General features: G+C 45.1%; 1 protein-coding gene across 3 annotated transcripts in view; it reads left to right on the plus strand.

Annotated features, from left to right (window-relative positions):
• The window catches only part of SCAF8 (SR-related CTD associated factor 8), a 193,645-nt gene that overhangs the window by 124,729 nt on the left and 48,798 nt on the right, over window positions 1-20,118 (plus strand). The window contains exon 21 of one of the 3 annotated variants that reach the window (XM_030853102.3): window positions 10,231-10,879. The exons of the other annotated variants lie outside the window; for them this stretch is intronic. The gene's annotated coding sequence lies outside the window, so the exon portion shown is untranslated. Of the gene's footprint in view, window positions 1-10,230; window positions 10,880-20,118 lie in introns of those variants that run through there. 3 annotated transcript variants of the gene reach the window in all.

The raw sequence follows: 20,118 nt of genomic DNA on the forward strand, positions 1-20,118 counted from the left end.
GAATGCCCATCTTCCTGTTGCCTGGGACCTTCTAGTTTTCTGTTATTAAAACCACTAGTCATGGGCTGCCTTCTCCCCAGTGTCATGACTCTGTGCCCTGTTCCGATGTGTTAGTGTAAGTCCAGCTACTACTATGTAAACCTTGGACCACTTCTCTAGAGTGACACTCTATTAAGCATCCTGGGAGATGTTCCAAAGAGTGAGCTATAGAAAGTTAAAAAAAAAAAAAAATTATAGTTTGTCATAATTCCAGAGAGAAAGAAAGCCAGAAATTTTAACAAAATTTTTGGCGAATAGATCTTCTCAAGATGATTTGCTCACATGCGCTTCGCTGGCATCGCAAACTCAGCTGTGGGTCATCGATGCAGAGAAGCACTTTGTCGGGCTGGGTTCAGCTTACAGGCAGAAGTTTCCTGGCATTTGACCTGCACCTAAAGCATCAATCACCACACAGCTGGAGCCCCCTGTTGGGTTGAAATGCAGTCCTCTGTGGAGGCAACATCACGGGGAAGAGGATGGACTTTGGTTTCAGGTGGGGGCTCCGCCTTGCAGTAGCAGCACAAGCTGAGGAGGTGACAGCCTCAGCTGCCCGTCAGGGTCGCGACAGCTGCTTGAAGGAGGGGAGAAGGACCAAGGTCCAGGCCCGCCTCACACCTGGCACCTAGCACAGGTGACACAGACCCTCATTTCCCCTTCTCCCCGCTGCAATGAGACGGGTTGACAAGCCCATTTAGGCTCTCTTGCCAGGGTTTACAAAGGTTCGCTGAGTTCAAGCAGTCATTGAAGGAAAAGGGTAACTAGTTCAGCGCGAGGTTGTCCAAAGAGGCCGGAGTATTTTCCCAGAAATTGCCAGGGAGGACACAGGCTTTTGGATGTGTTTAGTGGCAGGTGGCTTGAAAAGTAAGTAGCAGTTTCTTTGGAAGATGTAAAGAGACAACTGAGTTGCAAACTTGTAAAATTGGCTGTCTCAAAATGGACATCATTTTCTTGTTGTGTAATACTTTCCTGTAAATAGTTGATAGTCGGGGCTCTGCTCAGGCTGTCCTGGGGCCTGTTAGAAGTTTGTTTTTAGTTCTCCTGTCTCCCAGCCAAGCCACTTATGCCAAGAACACCTAGCTCTGTCCTAACTTTCGATCAGATTTACCCTGCTTTGTACCCGTCATTGTAAACGGTGCTGGGTAAGGGCCGTTCTTTGGGGGCCTCAGGGAGTTCATTTACTTTAATAGTTTCCTTACCAATTGTATACAAATGATAAAAGTACCTACCACTTGGAAGTTTTCTGTGGCCTGTTTTTCAGTGTATATGTGATTGGGGGAAAGGAGGGAGAGACTTAAAGAAAAAGAGACTATTTAGGATCAGCTTGTATTTCTGATGTTTGTATAACAACTAAATGGAAGAGGTTATTTCGTCTTGAATTATTATTTGTAAAGTGGATCGAGCTTTCCTTCAATACCCATTGTAATTGTAGGGAGGGATTCATTCCCAGGGAAACGTTTCAATTTTCCAAAATGTGATGCTTGACTTTGACAAGGATCTGGCTCCTAAAAGGCCTAAAGAAACCTCGCAGGGCCTTAGAAGATGTCAGTCAAGACGCTGGCCCCTGAGTTGACAGGAAGAGAGATCCCTCCTAGGGAGTCCTCAGGCGTTCTCGTGTGGATCGGGGCAGGTGGTATTTGGAGCGCCCCTAATTTGGACCTGATTCGTGGGTAGTGCCTAAAATCGTTTCAGAACAAAGCTTTCCAAACCAAAGTTGTAAACGTTAGGTCTGTGGCTTTTCAGACTCTGTCTGTGGGGCAGGGGCCTGCAGGGTCCCCTCAGGGATGGGGAAAAGCCGGCTTCTACTCGGCATTCCCGTGTCTCACACGATGGACTCGCACAGCTTGAGAAACAGGAGGCGGGTTACGAGCTAATACCGGGGTTCCTTGGCATCTGTGGCTCTAACGTGTCTGCTTTTAGCTGTTCCAAGCCGACTCAGACGTGTAATAATCTGTAGTTTTACTGAGGCACAGATGTGAACAGCCTTGCCTGCAGGACGCATGCGGGGCAGTGTGTCTCACGTGGTGAGTGGACCCTGGGCACTGCGGTCATCTGTGTCTCCACTCGGCCTTTTTCTACTCATCGCTGCATACCTGCTTTAGGGGGAAATTACAGACTACAATGGGGTTTGTACTTTGGGGGCTTGCGGATAGCTGAGAGGTGCCCTCACAAATGTCTAAGGTCTTCTGTGTAAAGGCCTAGGACGCTGGACAGCTGGATGAATGGGGGTGCCGTGGGCCAGGGATTACGAGACGGGTCCTGGGAGGGTCTATGTCACACCCCCTCCTGAGCGCGTGTGGGGTGCAGATGCGGTGCACGTCAGCTCTCAAACACTGCACAGGAAGGGACTTCCTTATCCCACATCCTGGACTTCCGAGGAGCATGACTGTGGAAAGCCACCCATTACAAAAACTCACCTCCCTTTCTATTCAGTGCCTTCAGATCTGCCCAAGCCAAGACAGATGTTCCTGAGACTGTGTTGTGTTTGTAGAAGAATGTCTATTAGTGGTTCATTAACTAGGATCATGTTTGGAAATCTCTGTGAGCTTGTTAAAAGAAGACATTGTGCCTTCCTGAAAGCTGCTATTCTGTTTAAAAAAAAAAAATGCAATTCAAGTGTAGTGTTTCTCTCTCATACCAGAGTTACTGCTTGAGGCGCTGAGGGGACCTCAGGCACAAGCTGATGTCGATGAGGTATGGAATAGCTGGCAGGAGTCTTAGCGTGTCCTCTCTGCTCTGTGGTTTTTAGTGTAAATATGACCCCAGTTGTTGCGTTTGCTGAGCCTGCCTCCCTGATGGATGTGGAGTCGCACTTCCTGTCTTAGTCATTTTAAGAGCTCATGAGAGAGAGACTAAAATGAAGACAGAGGGACATAACTCAGACAACTTCTCCAAACAGGCATGAAAGCATTTTCCAGCTATGCCCCGTCAAATGCCCTTGAGGAGTAATAGTCTGTCTTTTTTTTTTTCTTTCTTTCATTTCGTTCACCTACCTTCCTGGTGATTCTTTGAAACAGCCAATTCCCGATTTGAAATGCTTATTCTGGGTAAGGAGATACAGTGTATGCATACCAAGTAAGCGTGGAGGCACTGCTGAGCCCGCTCAGAGGGGCAGCGTGTGCCGAAGGCCAGGCGTGGGCCCGGGTGTGTTCTTCCTGGCTGCCTGGCCCCTGCAGCCCCAGGGCCTTGCTCCGCCCAGGGCTTGCTGTCCCTCGGAGCTGGGCGTGGGTGTCCCTGTCCTGAGAATTCCCATGGTCATCTTTCCTGGGGGTCGTATGTTCTGGCATCTAAGAAAAGTGAGTGCCTCGTCATCTCCTTGACTAAGTCCCGTCAATTCTCTGCCACTAATCCAGTTTGCAAATTGAAAAAAAAAAAAGAAAAGAAAAGCATCTGCTCAACTGGGTGGCCATCCAGTCTGTCCAATTGGGAAGACAGCTGAGGACACCAGATTGAATTTGCTTTAAGCAAACTGGGTATATGAAAATTGAAAAAGGGGATGATTGTTCACTTTTCAAAAGTTCCTTTACCGTACAAAAGAGAGGAACAGGAGGATTTCTTTAAACAGCAAGTTCTTCCAGTACTCTAAAAATAAGATGTAATTAAGGTCCTTTGTTTCTAGAGCATACTTGATGCATAAAGGTGGTGTGGCAGTAAAAAATACTGAAAGTCTTTTCAAATTAACTTTTTAAATTACTAAAAATTTTTATCTGATGGGCTCCATTTTACTGGATACATACATGTTAATAGTTTGTGCTCCAGATGGGGGGAGGGGAAGAACGCATCCTACTCTGGACAGCTTGAACATAACAATTTTAAAACTGAGGGCAGTGCGTCATGTGACCTGCCACTCATTAATCTTCCAGTATCTGTTCTTGGAAACCCAAAGTCAAACCTTTTAACCTTTAAGCCAGAAGGAGAGCTGTCTCGAGCAAGCTCTCATGTAAAATTCATGAGCTCTTAGCCTCAGCCCCCAGCCTAAGGACCTCCAAGAGTTGAGGTGATTCCACTGCCTGCAGAATGAATGTCATAGGCTTTTATACAAGTTGTCTGGGAGGATTGAGGGTTTAGCTGGGTAGACTTTATACTTCCAGGATGGCTGTGTGGGGTTATTCCTCTTCCGTTCATGCAGACCTTCATTCAGCGTTGACTGTCCGTTGAGAAGCCCGTGCCAAGCAGGAAAGACAGGCCTTGGCCTCGCTCTCCTGGAGCGCAGGCTGGTCTTCCGGCCCTCACAGCCGCAGCCCGCTTTAAGGTCCCAGAACGGCCCCTTTGATAACCCGTTCTTTTCCTCTTTCTCTTTCTGCTACTTGTCACCTCTCCTACCCGCCTGCCCCAAAGTTCAGGGTGTCAGGGTGTCAGCGTCCAGACTTGTCAGGCCACTGTGAGTTGTTAACAGAAACTGGTTTTGTTTTTCTTGTACCTCAACAAGGGCATAAGCTTTGACTTTAAAAAATATAAAGCACCGATTCCTTGTTGCTCGTGGCGATTCTCTAATCCGAATAGGAGTGGCCCAGAGAGAGACAGAGAGAGAAGTGTTGGCAGGTGGAACAAGAAGGGGGAGGCTCGTTGGGCTTTTGGGAGCAGAGTGGAGAAAGGAAGGGTCCTGACTCTGTAACGGCCAGAGTGGCGTGGAGCGTGTAGTCCATAGAGTCACTGACGCCTCCATGAGCGAGGCGAGGGGTTGTGGGCATATTTCATTCGCTTTTTCAATCCGTCATGGAGGCGCTCATATTCCAGGAAAGGAGGGAGAAGATGAGGATGAAAAGAAGGCCCTCCTGGGGGTGTGGACCAAGGGGGGCCTGGGGACAGGGCCTCAACTAATGCAGGAGGCCTTGCAAGGAGGCCGCCATCAAGTAGAGCGTTTTCAGTGGCTGACTGAGCACCGTCAGGTAGAGAAGGGAGCGTTCCACGCAGAGGGAACGGCAAACGTCAGCCTCGCTCCTAAAGCCTAAGTATCAGCCAGCATCTCTGCTCTCCCCTTGCGTCGCCAGGGCCCCTGAGAACACGGCTGGCAAAGGGGAGCCTCCAGACCTCCTGCCTCCTCTGTAATGGCCACTTCCCACGCAGCCCCTCCCACACTCCCCACGGGTAGCCTTGGTGGTGGGTAGTAATCTCCATTTTACAGTTGAGGAAACTCACAGTAGCTAAGGAACTTGGCCAGGGATCGCATATCCAGTAAAGAGCAACTCCAGAGCCGCAAGGCCACCGATGGGTCTGGTTCCAAAGGGCACACTTTTACCCAGAATGCCTTGCCCTAAATGAGCTCGCTGGAGGGCTCTGCCGGACCCTGAGACCCTGTGCCTCCCGCCCACCAGCGCCCATGAGGTTGGATCTCAGCACCTCTGGCGACAGCTCAGTCCATCATGGACCAGAAATCTCTTATATTTGGATCGTTCAAAAGTCTATATTATATTTGGATCATTCATGCCTAGCGGCATAGTTTTCCAGGATTTAGTATCTGAGAGATTTGAATTAAATGAATAAAGGACACTGTAGGGCATACGGTGCATGGTAGGACAAGAAATTTGAGCATTAGCTAGGTTCCCAGTCTTTGTGCACCCGTGGGCAAGCCTGAAACCTCTGAGCTTCAGATTTCTAATGTTTAAGAGGAGAATTTTGTGCCCTGTAATCCCCAAGGTCTGTTTTAGCACTAATGTATATGACCCTGCTTTCTATTATGTTGGAATTACGTAGCTTCTTTGGGGAATCCAAAAAAGGGTATGCACCGTACACGTGTAGGCGTGACGCAGGAAACAAAACGTGATCTCCGTTTAATAGAGGAGCCCTGGGTGTCCCCCATCGTAGAAAGGAACTTCCGTAATAGGAAATCGTTCCCTTTCTTTTATTTTAATTACTCTTACACCTGATTCTTGGGAAGACCTGACTTCATACTGTTCTAATCTAATGGGACATGGCTGCACACATTTTAAGTAGGTTTTTGTAGAACAATAAAACATTTAGCAAATTATGTTAGAACGCGTCTGCACACGCTGCTACTTTTAGATCTGTGCCAGCCATACTACTCCCATATGGGCTGACCGAGTGGGTCAGCTGGACGAGGCAGATGGGGGTCTGGCATCCAGGAATAACTCTGGCACCTTCCCTTCAGCGTGGCAAGGCAGGCTGGCTGAGGCTTGGATCTGAAAGTCTTTTGAAAGGACCTGGTGGTTAATCCAATAGCATCAGTGCCGGGACAGACCATACCCAGGGTAGGTTTCCTTTCCCCTGGCTTCGCAATCACACGCCTCCTCCTTTTGTGGAGGACAGGAGACAGGATGGTGAATTCCAGTCGGTCAGCATGGACGATCACTGGCTACTCTGGTGAGACTTTTACTGGGGCAAGAAATGAAGATCAATTATCAAGGGGTCAGAGCCTCTCTGTAGACTTTGTCTCTTTCTCAACTGTAATTTAGGAGTGATTCTTTAGGCTGTAGGTAATTTTCAGTCTGCTAATAGGTTATTTGGAAATCAGATCACATTTACTTAAGGAGGAAGAACGGGAAAGAGACCACAGAAGTCTCTACGCTGTGACTGACGTTAACCTAATACCTGTTTCTCCCTGCTGTTGGTTCACCTGTGGTCATTCCTGCCTGTCCTTATTCCCTCCTCCTTCTGCGGCCCTGCGTTCATGGAAGCCTGGCCGCTGGTTCTGGAGCCAGGTTTCCACGGGTAAGAAGGGTGTGGCTGCTTTGGAAGCAGCTGGACCTCCCCTGCGGTGCTGTCCCCTGCCGGCCCCTCGGCAGCCGTGGGGCCCACGGGGCCCGGTACGGGGTGACCATTCTTGTGTGTGTAGCCCAGGGATGTGCGAGGAAAGGCAGATAATTTGGGTGTGAGGCACACTTAACCGGAAAGCCAGTCTCAGCCACCTTCTAGCTGTGTCGTCTTTCCCAGGTTATTTAACCTGTTTGAACCTCATTTTCTCATGTGCAACGTGAAGTTAATGAATCTGTCTACTTGGCAGGGCTGTTTGCGTAGGTTAAGTGAGACGTGTACGTCAGTGACCTGGAACCAGTGGGACCCCCCCCAGTGAGTTACAGTTGGATGCGGCGCCCCCCCAAGTCAATTCGCCTTCATTGTGCCCATTTTATAAAAGAATAACTGCATTTCAAAATTAAGAAGAGTTGCAGCAAATACTTCATTCAGGTGTTACTTCTACCTCCGGGCACTGCTACCTCTCAGTTTACTTAAAAAAATTCTTTTCGTACCATGTTCTCGTTGACAAATGCCGTGTTTGGCCTCCTACTCCTCATTTACTATGAAATTATAGCCCATATTGTGGGCAGCCGCGCAGCGCGCTGATCACTGCTAACAGAGTGATCCCTGAAGAAGCGGGAATGCTCTTCACAAAACCTCTCTATTTAAGGAGTTTGGAACAAGCTGTCCTGCCCACAGCGCCACTCGGTGGCAAGTCTCGGGATGGCGGGGGGGGAGCGGCGATGTCTGTCTTTGTGACCAGGCTGTAGACGCAGAAGCTCGTTTTGGATTCGCCATGTAAAGATGGGACTCCACAGCACGCGTAGACGCTTCTGCCCCGTGGCCCAGCGCGTACCGCGGTGAGCTGGAGCTGGGGAACCGCAGCTGCTGCGGCTTTGAGTCCTGGCTCTGCTCTTTGCTGGGTGCCTTGTAACACGGGGCAAGGCGTTTCCCCCAACCCAGCTTCTTTGTGGAGGAGGTTAGGTCTAGTTTGCAGGGTGTTCTTTATAAGACACTCAATCTATGAGGGGTAAGAGTAAGAACAAGAACAAAACAATGCAGAAGAGATGCATTATAGTAAGTAGTGAATTCATCGATATTCAGTGTTACCAGCCAGGGGTGGCACATAGAGGAGAAGGGGCTGGTCTTTCTCCTGCCCAGTGACTCGGTGACCCGCATACCCATGTAACGCCAGGTAGGTCCCCTAACCCTCAAACCTTAGCCGCCTCTCATGGCAGCAGGGTCCCCATTGTAAGTTCATGCTAGAGAGTTCATACGTGTGAAGGGGCTTTGAAAACTAAAGCGCTGTCCAAACGTGAGCTGTGTGACTGTCATCTCCAGCCCTCTGTACTGTTACTTGCACGAGAACTTGATGTTTTCGTCTTAACGTCCCCCTTCTCCAGTGACGGAGCGGTTTACCGTACGTGCTCGTGTAGTGATTCCGTCAGGCACTTAGGATATACGCTATCACAGCCCAGAAAGCCACGGCCGTAAAAATACTTGCCAGAATTCCATAATAAATTTTACTTACTGTTTGTTTATTTCGAGTTCATTTGTCAAGACAGCAATCTTTATTTCTCTTACTTGGCAACGAAGAAACCCAGAAATTTAGTCTGTGTTGATAAACGTGCATGTGTTACTAGATCATTCTCATGGACCCCCACCACTCGATTTGAGTAAACTTGTGTCTTTTCCCTGTTGTCCCCCGTTGTGGTCTCTGTGCCTTTTATCTCATGAATGCTGGTTTACTCTGGACAGCAACCCTCCTGTGTTACAGCAGATCTTATCCAGATTTAAGAAAATGGCTCTGTCCCTTTAGCATTGTAGCTTATTTTCATTGTCGTTTTCTTTCTTGAGTAGCTTTTGTGTCAGCATTTGAAGGATAAACTCATCAGCAAAGCACTTAGAATCATCCAAGTAATAGATGGTATCTTGGTGCCAGTTTCGTTTTGTGTGAATCTTTCACACATTTCACAAAGTTGTGTCTCCCCTTATGCCAAAGCCACAGTAGAAAGATGAAAAAAAATAAGCTTTTTTTGCCACACATGACAGCCATGATGCCTTAATATATTTGTATACATATATAATATAATAATGGCACAATATAGTAGTGTGATATGATATAAAGAATAAACGGTTGTTTCAGCATCATCAAAGTTTTACCAGCCTCCGAAGCATAAAGATCAAATCAGAATCGCTAAAGTTTTTCAATTGTTGAAGCTTATCATTTTGTGACTAATGGGAACTGATGGCCCGAAATTTCCAAATATTGAACCAAATTCCTGGTTGTACCTGTGACAGCCGTGAACTTTACAGTCCCAATTCTTGATCATTTTAACAAGGCATGGCGAGGTAGTTTGCATAGTGGTTAAACGCCTCAGTTTGAGGGTCACACTTCCTGTGCCTAGGTCCTGTCTCTGCTTACCAGTTTGTGTGTCTTTGTAAAGTTATTTGAAGTAATTACTTAAACTAGTCCGACTAGTTGGATCTTGGGGCTAGGTACTGTGCTCTTACAGATTGCATCCATGCTGTTATACTTACTAATGGATCTTTCAACTTTTACATAATTATTTCTTAATTTAAGGAAACCAGTAGCTACCCCAAATAAAGAGACAATTCTTAGATCTTAAGACACCGAAAGATGTGGAAAGGTGTATTTTCAGAATTTTACACCCATAGAGCTTAATCACATCATCATTTAAGAAGATTTTTATTGACTTCAGATGCTAATAGATATGTTGCGACTTCTCTGGTAGTTCAGCTGGTTCTCATCACCAATCTAAACTAGGATGGAAGGCACCCCAGGCGCAGGGATTTTGTAAGCCTAACCATTGCCACAGTCAGAAATGGTTCTACCTGGTTGCGTTCTCTAAGGAGCTACGAAGGCTACATGGACCCATTAAAAGTTAGTCGGTGGCTTTCTTTTTAGACCTCATCCACTGAAGTCCTCAGTGTATACGTGGAGGAACCAAGGCCCAGCAAGGTTAGGTGACGTGTGAGTTACTGGCGGAATCTCGCCTGGAGCCTAGGCATGCTGACCTCCAAGACAGGGGTCTCTCCTGACCCATTCCCCCACGAGGAGAGCGATGAACACTCCGGTTCTTCCTGTTCCACTGGAGGAAGACATGGCATTTTTTTTTTTTTTTTTTTTTGCGGTACGCGGGCCTCTCACTGCTGTGGCCTCTCCCGTTGCAGAGCACAGGCTCCGGACACGCAGGCCCAGCGGCCATGGCTCATGGGCCCAGCCGCTCCGCGGCATGTGGGATCTTCCCAGACCGGGGCACGAACCCGCGTCCCCTGCACCGGCAGGCGGACTCTCAACCACTGCACCACCAGGGAAGCCCAGACATGGCATTTTAGAGCACAGAAATTCATCAAACATTGAAACATTTGCTGTTGTATTCACACCGTCTCTTCTTTAGGAATTATCTTGGAAAAAAAAACTAGGAAAAGTTATTCCATTGACCAGTGATGACCAGTTATTGTTCCTTTTGTCAACAGGCAAGATGATGAATGAAGTTCTGGCAGCTTCCTGTGTCCCAGGCCTTGTAGACATAGATGAGACGTGCTTCAAAGTTCCAATGTGCATCACATCGGATCTTGTTTAAGGAAGCGTTAAAAGGAACCCGCCGTTACCTATTGAAGGCTCTGTGCTCTCAGACATTGTTTCTGATTGAATCCAGAGGTTGCAAGCATGCCTCCCTGTATTACCTGTTGGAGCAGGTTTAATTTTATAAATTTTAAACACGAACTCTATGAGTTTCTAGTCCATAATTGTTCTTTTTGAGGATCCACTCAGACGAACAGTATTGCATCTGTAAGAGATACACACTTCCACAGGACCAGAATTTTTTTTGGAATATAAATGGCAACAGACTCCAGCTGTAGCATCATCCTGTACCAGTGATGAAAAGGACAGATTGCAAGGAAACCGTTCGGGGGGAAATGTCATGTTGTGTTGGAACTACAGATTCCTAGAACCATAGCTTTAGCAAATCGAGGCTTTTTTCCTTGAACGTGACATGCATAAACTGTAGTTCTTGACTGGTGGCTTCAATCCATCATTATTAGTCATCTCCCTGGACAATCTCAAATGTTGAAAGCCTTCACCTTTCATTAAAAAAAAAAGAAATGCAGCTTTGAGAAAATCCAGGTTCAATGCAGTCTTCCAAGTATCTCACTTCAGCCTTCGTGTCCTGGTCGTACAAACAGCGGGTACCTGGTGGCAGATGAGAAGCCTAGTGGGAGAGGAAGGAAGGGACAATAAGTGGGCATATCACATTGTATCGTCAACATACTTTATAAGTACGTTTCTTATTCCTTCTTATTCAGGCAGAGATTAGAAGAGTTTGTTGCAAGTATCCAGACCAGGATTTGTGTTTCAGAAATTAGTGTTCACGATACCTGCAGGGAAAAGAAACCAAACTCAAATATGAGCACTCTTTACACTTAAAAGAATATTTTTATCATTCTTTTATTTGTTTCGGCTCTGTCACTAATTAAAGTGCTTGGAATGCTGTAGTCTGTGGTCTCTTGACATTTAATCAATGAGAACCTAACACTGTCACAGTATGCTGCCACTTGGGACATTCATAATAAACATTGAAACGAATTTTGGTTGATAGTCATTTATTTTGCTTTGTAGCTTAGCGCATCTTTTGTGCTTCACCTTTGCCTGTCAGCCAAGCGATTTGTATGGCCATATGTCTAGACATAGAGATATATACATAGTTAAGGCCTTTCACAGTCTCTCATCGAATCACTGTCGTTTTCTCGATTTTAACAACTACGCGTTATCTGTTGAATGCATTTCGATTATGCATTCTACAACACGGATTAAAAATGGTCCTTGAGGATTCTGCCTTGGCTTTCTTCAGTTTCTGATCATACCATATTTTCTATTAGATTCATTATAATATCATTATAATATATTTTGATATTTTCTATTAAATAAGTAGAAAATTGAAGAAGGCTATGGGCAATCTGGTTCCAGCTCTGGGCCTTTCAATCACATCTTTCTTGTTTGATTCCGCCCCGTGTGTTGTGTGTTGGAGTATATTTTTATGCATTCCACAGTATTGTCCTAAGAAATTAAAAAACTCCAAAGAAACCCAACACGTGAGCCTGTGTAGAAAACGTAGACCTTGCTTGACACTTTTACTGCATTTGATATGGAAATAAGAAAAGAGCCCTTTCCCTCTATTCTTTTGTAACTAAACCTGCAATTGGCAGATACACCACTCATCCAGCTCCCAGCTCCCACCCCACTGGCATCCCCCCAAAAAAGGAACAGCATGGATTTGGGGATCAACATAGACATCCTAGTACATCTATGAGCAAATGGCTTTGGAACTCTTCAATTAGGGGAAAGAAAACCTAATAGGAGGTTCTGGGTTCTTTTCAGTGGGCGGGTGGCAGGAGAAAGAATAGAATAGTGAACAAACTTAACAATAGGATCACCCCTTTAGACTGAGCTGTGTACAGTGTTAGCACTTAGCCGGAGGTGCATTTCTGTGATCAGGTGTACATCCAGGGCCCATCTGTTAGAAGAGTAGTCTTTTTAAAGTCCCAAGGCACCATAATAAGGGCAGAGGTTGATGCTTCTGTCTCCTGGACGAATTCCCTTTTCCGAAGCCTCTGCTCCCTTCTCTCTGCCTGAGCATCTGGACAAGCTCTCTTTGTGAATCAGCATGAATATTTAACAGTGCACACTCCATCCCTGCCTTCAGTCTGTGGCAAAGGAAAGCTTTCAAAAGTCACCATTCTCTAGGGACTTAAAACATTTTGAGCTGGTTTTAAAGACAGTATTAGGTGACTTTGACAAACTGAAGCCATTTGGTGTTTACACAATTAGAAAGAATCCTTGATGTGGGTTGTTTGGTTTTATACTTGAATTCTAATACTGAGATGTCATTTAAATGAGATGGGTGGTCTTAAGCAATGTCTTTGTGGTTGATAAATTCTTCAGAGAGGAAAAAGAAAACAACCTAAACATCTGTTTCAGAATGGTCCCCGCGTAGGAATTACACATAGATGATTACTTATATTCAAAGCAATTTGTGTTTGAAATGATTGAAGAACATAAGTAGTTAAAATGGTTGAGTTTGATTGTTTAGAAGAAAGTCTCTCTCCATTCATTTTAGTAATTTTCCTAAATTTGCTATTTCTGCGTCCATTTGTTAAAATTGGGGAATATTCCACACTTCCGTGGATGGCATCAAATCCCATCCTTTTTACGGCTGGGCTTTCATTCAGGGGACTGCTTCAAGATTACCAGGAAAGGAACCTGGCACAGTATCTGGACTGGGGCATATTTACTGTTTCATAGATACTGACTTCACCCTTTAGCATCTGTGAGAAATGTTATGTTTACTTCTCTTATTTCTTCTGAGTTATACATCTCTTTCAAAACATGTTTTTAAATATCATAGAAAAAGACTCTACCCATGGGCTATCAGGAAATGAGATGGAATTCCCTGGCAGTCCAATGGTTAGGACTCTGGGCTCTCACTGCTGAGGGCTCAGGTTCGATCCCTGGTGGGGGAACTAAGATCCCACAAGCCGTGCAGTGCAGCCAAAAAAAAAAAAAAAAAAGGAAATAAAATGAAGCTCATTTTCACATTCTTGTGTTATTGCAAAAATAAATTATTTTTTAATCCAAAAATATACAAACAAATCAAATACAGACAGTTTAGCAAAGAAAATTGTAAACTAGAAAAAAATATATATATATGTTATTATCTAAACTCTATATACAGGCCCAAGTACAATACTCAGTTATATTTTTCTAAAAAGATGTAACACTCATAATATTTTTTATAAGAATAAATTTTTATAGTAAAATATATGTAATAAGACAAGTGAACTCAAAAGAAATTGAATAAAAAATTATTTTACAATAAAGACTAAATTATAACATGACTAAATTATAACATGACCATTAAAATTTTATTTTAATGATAAAATAAAAAACCTATTAAACGTATTTGATTAAAAGTAAGGAAACACTAGAGTAGTTCTCACTAAGAAGGCAAGTATTTTCACTGCCATAACATTCATAATATTAATACAAATTTTAATATCCAGCAAAGGATCTGCAGCCTAGAAATAAATGTGGCTTTCAGCTGGCTGAGACTAACAGCTTGCATGGCTGGGAAGGAACCTAATACACCTTTTCTAATTTTGCCTGGATGATCATGGGTGAGAAAACTATTCTTGAGTAGAAGCAATTGCTATTCCAAAGATTTAAAAAAAAACTAGATGAAGACCAAGCCAAGTTCTCATTTTATATCACCTTAAAGGATCCCCCTGAAAGAGTTGCATTAGTATTTAAAAGTCCCCTGCACAACGTCCAGCAAACAAAGGGCCACAACAAACACACTCAGTGGGCACCTCCCTCCTTCTCACTGCATCATCCCTGTCCTTTCACTACTGACAGGAAAAAGAAAAAAGCTAAGGAGGAAAGAAAGTCAGTTTTGCCAGAAATGTGCATGTCATCAAGAGTTTTACTTTGCCTGTGTGGACGTAAGCACATGTACACGCTTTGCGGGCCTGGAGGCCATGGCAGAGCGACCCGGATCCACCGAGGTCACAGAGAAGCAAAACTTCCCAAGACGAGGCCTGGCCGGGGACTCCCAGGAGACCCCGGGCAAGGAGAGGACATGCTGGGGTCCTGCCGCTAGAGCTGGTGGGGAGATGCCTCCCCAGAACGTGACCACCAGCACTAGAGATGGAGGCCCTCACCTGTGTGCCTAGGCCGGACCCCAGTGAGGCCCTGACTCCTTCACACTATGTGACTCCAACCCCAAAGTTTGGCTTTTTACTAGAATGTTATACCTTTGTCTCCAAATACCAACACTCCTTTGTGCGTCCAACGCATATGTATTTAGTGCTTACTAAGTGCGCAGGACTGGTTTGAGATCAGAGGTAAAGCAGTGAATGAAAACGATGCTTGTGCACATCACTCAGAGCTGCACGTTAGAAAGGAAGAAGGTGTGCCTTGTGTATTAAACAGTAGCTGGATGCAAAAGAGGCTCACGTGGGCAGGTATCAACCAAGTTTCCCTAAAAATGACTAGCTTTTTATTAGCTCAAGTTTCCACTGTAGGAAAAAGAAGACAGTTCTTACAGTTTATCTTTTTGCTGTTTTCTAGCCAGTGATCAGTTTATTGTTTATTTGGTTTTAAGAATCTTGGCATTATATTTACTTACAACAGCGAACCATCCCTATAGTCAAAAGTATAATATTTCTAAGGACTTATCTAATTTCCGTGGCCTGGCAGCAAAGTTCCCTGGAGAGAGATTTTTGCAAATAGGTCCTCTGATTGGACCTTCCTCGCCACAGATCCTAAACAGGACGCCTCTTTTTTGAAATCCCTAAACTTTAGCAAAGAAACAAGTACCACCGTCCATGAATATGGTCGTTAAATTTGACACAAGAAGTGACAGGTTTCAGCTGTAAGTGGATGGAGGGAAAAACTCAAACGACTCTCAGGCACGGTGACTTTGGCTTTACAAAATGACTTTGGAAAACCATAAATAGAACAGGAGAAGCTATGTCTACTATTAAACCATTCGAATTCAGAGTTTCTTAAGAGATCTCTCATTTCCAAAATATATGTGTATTTAATGGAAGAAGGACAGACTAAAATGAGAGGGTGGATGGAATACATGGAAAGTTACTCTTCGCCCTCATTTTTCCTGGAGTCTGATTTTCCTGGAGCCATCTCAGCAGCACACAAACAACAAGGCTGGTTTTCCCAGATCCTTGTCACAGTAAACAGAGGCATAGAAGTAGGTTGACTCAATGTTTTCAGTCTAGTTATAGCATGCTTAGGAAGATACTACTATTAAACACAAAAGAGGAAAATAAAAACAATAGAAAACCAGTGAATTGTGGATTTCATTATCAGTAGCTCCTGTCTTTATCTGAGGTAGAAGGGTGCATCAGATCTAAGTACAAGAATTTACCTAACTGGACTGTAAGATGTGTGATGTGTAGGTTTGCTTTGGAAATCCAAGGATTTCCATTCAGTGACGAACACTGTAGACCCATGCAGGCAATACATGTTACTTAAAACAAAGTATTAACTCTAATAAGTATAAACATGACCACCACCAAATCATTTGCTAATTATCCTTTCTTGGACTTCAGCCAAGACATAAGCAGTAACGTTTCATTCAACTAAAATTCTATTTACAGTCAAACTAAAAGCAGTAATTCCTCAGGGTGCTTAACTGGACCATCAAATTTTTCAAACAGGTTCTGCAAGATGGCATCAAAATAAACTCTTATTTCCTAGCATAGTAGGGGGTTGAGGCTTTTCCAATGAACTATTTTTAAGGAATTTGAATATATTTCTTATATGCACTAACACAAATGCCCTACTGGCTGTAATCCTACTGTCTTTGCTGTTGCAAAAGGCCGTCAGAAGGCTCCTTACCACTCTGGAGGCCATGGCAGTGCCAGCCACAGAGCCTGCTGTACTAAAGGCTAGCTTCTATCATGAATAAACATGAACTAAAGAGTCACTTGCCTCCCGAGAACGAAGCAAAAAGGAACCCCAATTAAAAGAAGAGATTTACGTAGTGCATTTTTGTTCAGCCCTTAACCATGGAGTCACTAAAAACCAGCATCCTATTGCAATCCTTGGTGCTTGCATTAAGTAAGTTTCTTCTCTTATCAAATTTCTTCCATTGCCTTTAGAGAAGACAGATTCCCTTATTCTGGTGTGTCTCCTCAGCGACGCTCAGCTCAGTCTTCAGTTTGCTCCATTTTATTCTTTGCTTGAGTTGTACTTGGCTTGTTTGGCAAATACTTGCAGCTGAAGATGCTTCCAGGCGCTAACACGGTCGTTCCCAACCTTGTCTGCACATGAAAATCACCTGGGCAGCTTCAAAAAATACCTATGCCTGCATCTTTCCCAAGAGATTGTGATTTCTAGGGTGTGCCCTGGGTGTTGGGAGTTTTAAAAGCTCTCCAGGGGATCCTGCTATGCAGAAGGTTGGGAACTGCTGGGCTAGAGGGAAGAAGGGAAAGGTTTGGTGAGCCTGAGCCTGAATCCTAGCCCTGCCTCCTGTTTGTTGTGTGATTTGGGGTAAGTTACTTCACCTCGAGGAGCCCTGATTTCCTGTCTGTAGAGCGGAGATAATCATGCAGGCAATTTTCTCAACTCTGTAGTGAAATATCATGTACGTTACATGATCGGTGACAGCGGAGGGTGATGTGTTTGGCACAGGAAGTGGTGGCTGCCGTGATTCATCCCGAGGGTAAAATAACGTTTAATCCGTTCCAAAGAAAAGGAAATGCACTGTGATGATTACGTGATGGGCTTAATGAAAGTGAAAATAGGTAGGGTGACAACCAGACTTGCTGCCGCGTGGGATGCCTTTTTTACCCCCTGACAATTGAATTGTTCATCCGTTGCTAGCTTGTTGGAGAGAATGATACAATGTTATACTCAGAGATAAGGCTATTGTGTTTATCTGTTTTCCCAGGGTGGGGTGAATCTACCCAGTTCTTTGTGAACAGGATCTGGTTGGCAGGTCAATCTGAAACACTGGGAAGTGGATGCTTTCGAAAAGGCCAGTTTGACTCCATGGGTTTGGTGGGCACGTTGGCTGATCACAGCTGACCCCGGCCAGGGACATCCCTGGGGACAGATGTGACAGGAAGTAACAGGGTGGGGCTGTCATTGTCTCCCCACACCATGCCTGTCACCTCTTAGGTCCTGGTCACATTAGAATCTGACCCCTGATTGTATTTTTTAATCTAAGAAATCTCTCTTCCACTCCCCAATCTTTATTTCTTGTTTTGTGTTCATCTCAAATAAACAAAAATTAACTTCATTAAGAAAGAAAGGAAGAACTATAAACACAATGTCTATCGGGATGAGTGTGGTTCCTGCATGCAGACTCAGGGACCAGGGTGGGGTGGGGATAGACTTTATCTCATTTTGCCCCATGTAGCTCTGGGGAGGTGGTCTTTAGTGGAGTGAAGAGGGGAGGTGAGCGGTGTACATTCCCTCCTGATAGAATCAGAGGAAGATCGAGTGTCAGAGCCCAAAGGAACCTGAACAATCACTTGAACCCCAGGGATTCCTAACTGGGAACCCTCTGAAAGTGTATGCAACAACTTAGGTAGATGGAAATGTTTCTTTGGTGGAGGCCATGGCCTTTTCGGCAGATTTGCAAAGAGCTTGGTAACCCTCCAGTACGAACCAATTTTACTAATAAGGGAACTGAAACAAAGGAACCTGTTCATAAGCACATAGGCAGTCACAGTGGGGCAGAACTCAGGTGGCCGCATTTTTCTCCCAGCTCCACTCCCCAGGTTTCACAGCAAGTTTGAAGCATCATCGGTGGGTGGGGGACGCTTAAGCCGCAGGTTCTGCTAATTCCCCATTTATCACAGCCTGAGTCAGCGCTAATGTGATACAGAATGAGGTTTCCACTTTTCCTCTAACCAGGGCCGTTTCATCCCAAAGGCACTAGGAAGAAGGCAGGGCTGTTGTAGCTGCCGAAAATCCTCCTTATTTTAACCTGCAGTGAAGATTCAGTCTGGCTCAGAGTTTTAGCAGGAATCGGGCCGTAAATTGGGGAAAGTAGGTGTCTTAGTCCGTCAGGCTGCTGTAAATAGAACAGGAGAAGCTGTTCTAAGCTTCTAAGAAGGGCACTTACTTCTCGCCGTCCGGGAGGCTGGGAAGCCCAAGATCAAGGCGCTGGCAGATTTGGTGTCTGGTGAGGGCCATCTCTCTGAGCCCTCATGTGGAGGAAGGTGGGGGCAGCTCCCTGGGGTCTCTTGTATAATCTCATTCCTACGGACTCCGCTCTCACAACCTAATCACCTCCCAAAGGCCTCCATCACACTGGGATTAGGTTTTTAATTTTCTGAATTTTGGGGGAACACAAACACATGGTAAATAGCAGTAGGCAAAGGCCTCTAAGAAAAAGGATGCTTTGTATTTCCTTTTTCTTTCTTTAGCATAGTTTCGTTTTCACGAGGGCTCGCCCCCCAGGAGAGAGTGCAATCTGGTGGTTAGCAATTCAGGCTCTGGAGTCGATTTGGCCCGGATTGGAAAACCCCAGCTCCAACACGCGCTAAGTGTTTAACCTCATCTCCCTCTAAGCCTTCACTTCCCGTCTGTCACATGGAGACAACTGTGCCTACTTAACGGGACTGTTTCGAGGACAAATGGGAAAATGATTGAAAGTGGATTCTGGGTCTGACAGATCCCATCTGTTTACTCTCTTGAATGTATTCTGCATTGTGAAATTATATTGTCACTTTCATATTATTTTAAAAATGAATGTTTTAACTGCATTGGGAAGGACTCAGTCCTGATCGTTCAAGTTTTAAGTTGATGATGAAAATAAGGGACTCTTGAATGACCACCTCCTGTTTACCTTTTATTTCGGCTGCTGTGTCATATGACCGACCTCAAACTTTTCCTGATTTGTTTTTTATATTTCCAAGTCAGAAAAGGTTACATTCTTGTTATAAATGATTCTCACAAGCGTAGAAATTTATAGAGTCAAAGATGACTAGTCCATATTTTTCTAAAACAGCTGCTAATAAACTTTCTAGGTAGATTGGTCTGGTTGAGCCCTCCATGTGGAAAAGCCTAGAAAATGTCTTTGATGTGCATTATTTTTACACACGCCTACTGACCTAGCCTCATCCTGGTTTTCTTGTGACAAACGTTTGAGGAGTTTTGCACTCCAGGAAGTAGTATTTTGACAGGATTATTTCCTGCTTTAGAAAGTTTCATAGCTGCTCTAGTGGTGTTGAGCACAGGAGGCGGAGTTTGGTGGGAAAGGAAGACCCGCGTCCTGTGTGGGGATGTGGAAGGAAGGAGAGGAGAGATGCAGACTCTTCTGGGGGACAGAGAGTCCTCATGGAGGCAGAGAATTTGGTACTGTGTTGCTGGAGACCAGTAGGTGCCCACTGATGCTATGGTGCTGGGGACTAAGACCAGGCTGACCCCAGGGAGGGCAGGGCTGCTGCCAGCATGGCCTGTGCCTTGTGCAGATTGCAGAAGGGGCCCCCTTTGCCCCGAGGGTACACAGCACAGAGAGAGGAACAGAGCTGGATTTCAGCCCTCGTGCACCCCTTCACAGATGCTCTTGTGCAGTACGCAACGTGTGCAACTGTGCTCAGCAGCTCAGTGACAGATGCAGGAGTTCAGTCATCCCCCACCAGCCAGGAAGAACAAAGGTAGTACTGAAGAGCAGGACCCTGCTCACTTAGACCCAGGTTTTGGAGGGATGTGGATGGTGGAGACCGTCCTGGGGAGATGGAGAGGTTAAGGATCTTCCTTTTCAGAATCTGGAGAGCATCTCCATCAAGCTTCTCCATGGCTTTGTGGACATTCGCAGCCTCTGTCCCCTC

The sequence above is a fragment of the Globicephala melas genome, chromosome 14 (genome assembly GCF_963455315.2).
Source record: "Globicephala melas chromosome 14, mGloMel1.2, whole genome shotgun sequence".
Taxonomy (NCBI): domain Eukaryota; kingdom Metazoa; phylum Chordata; class Mammalia; order Artiodactyla; family Delphinidae; genus Globicephala; species Globicephala melas.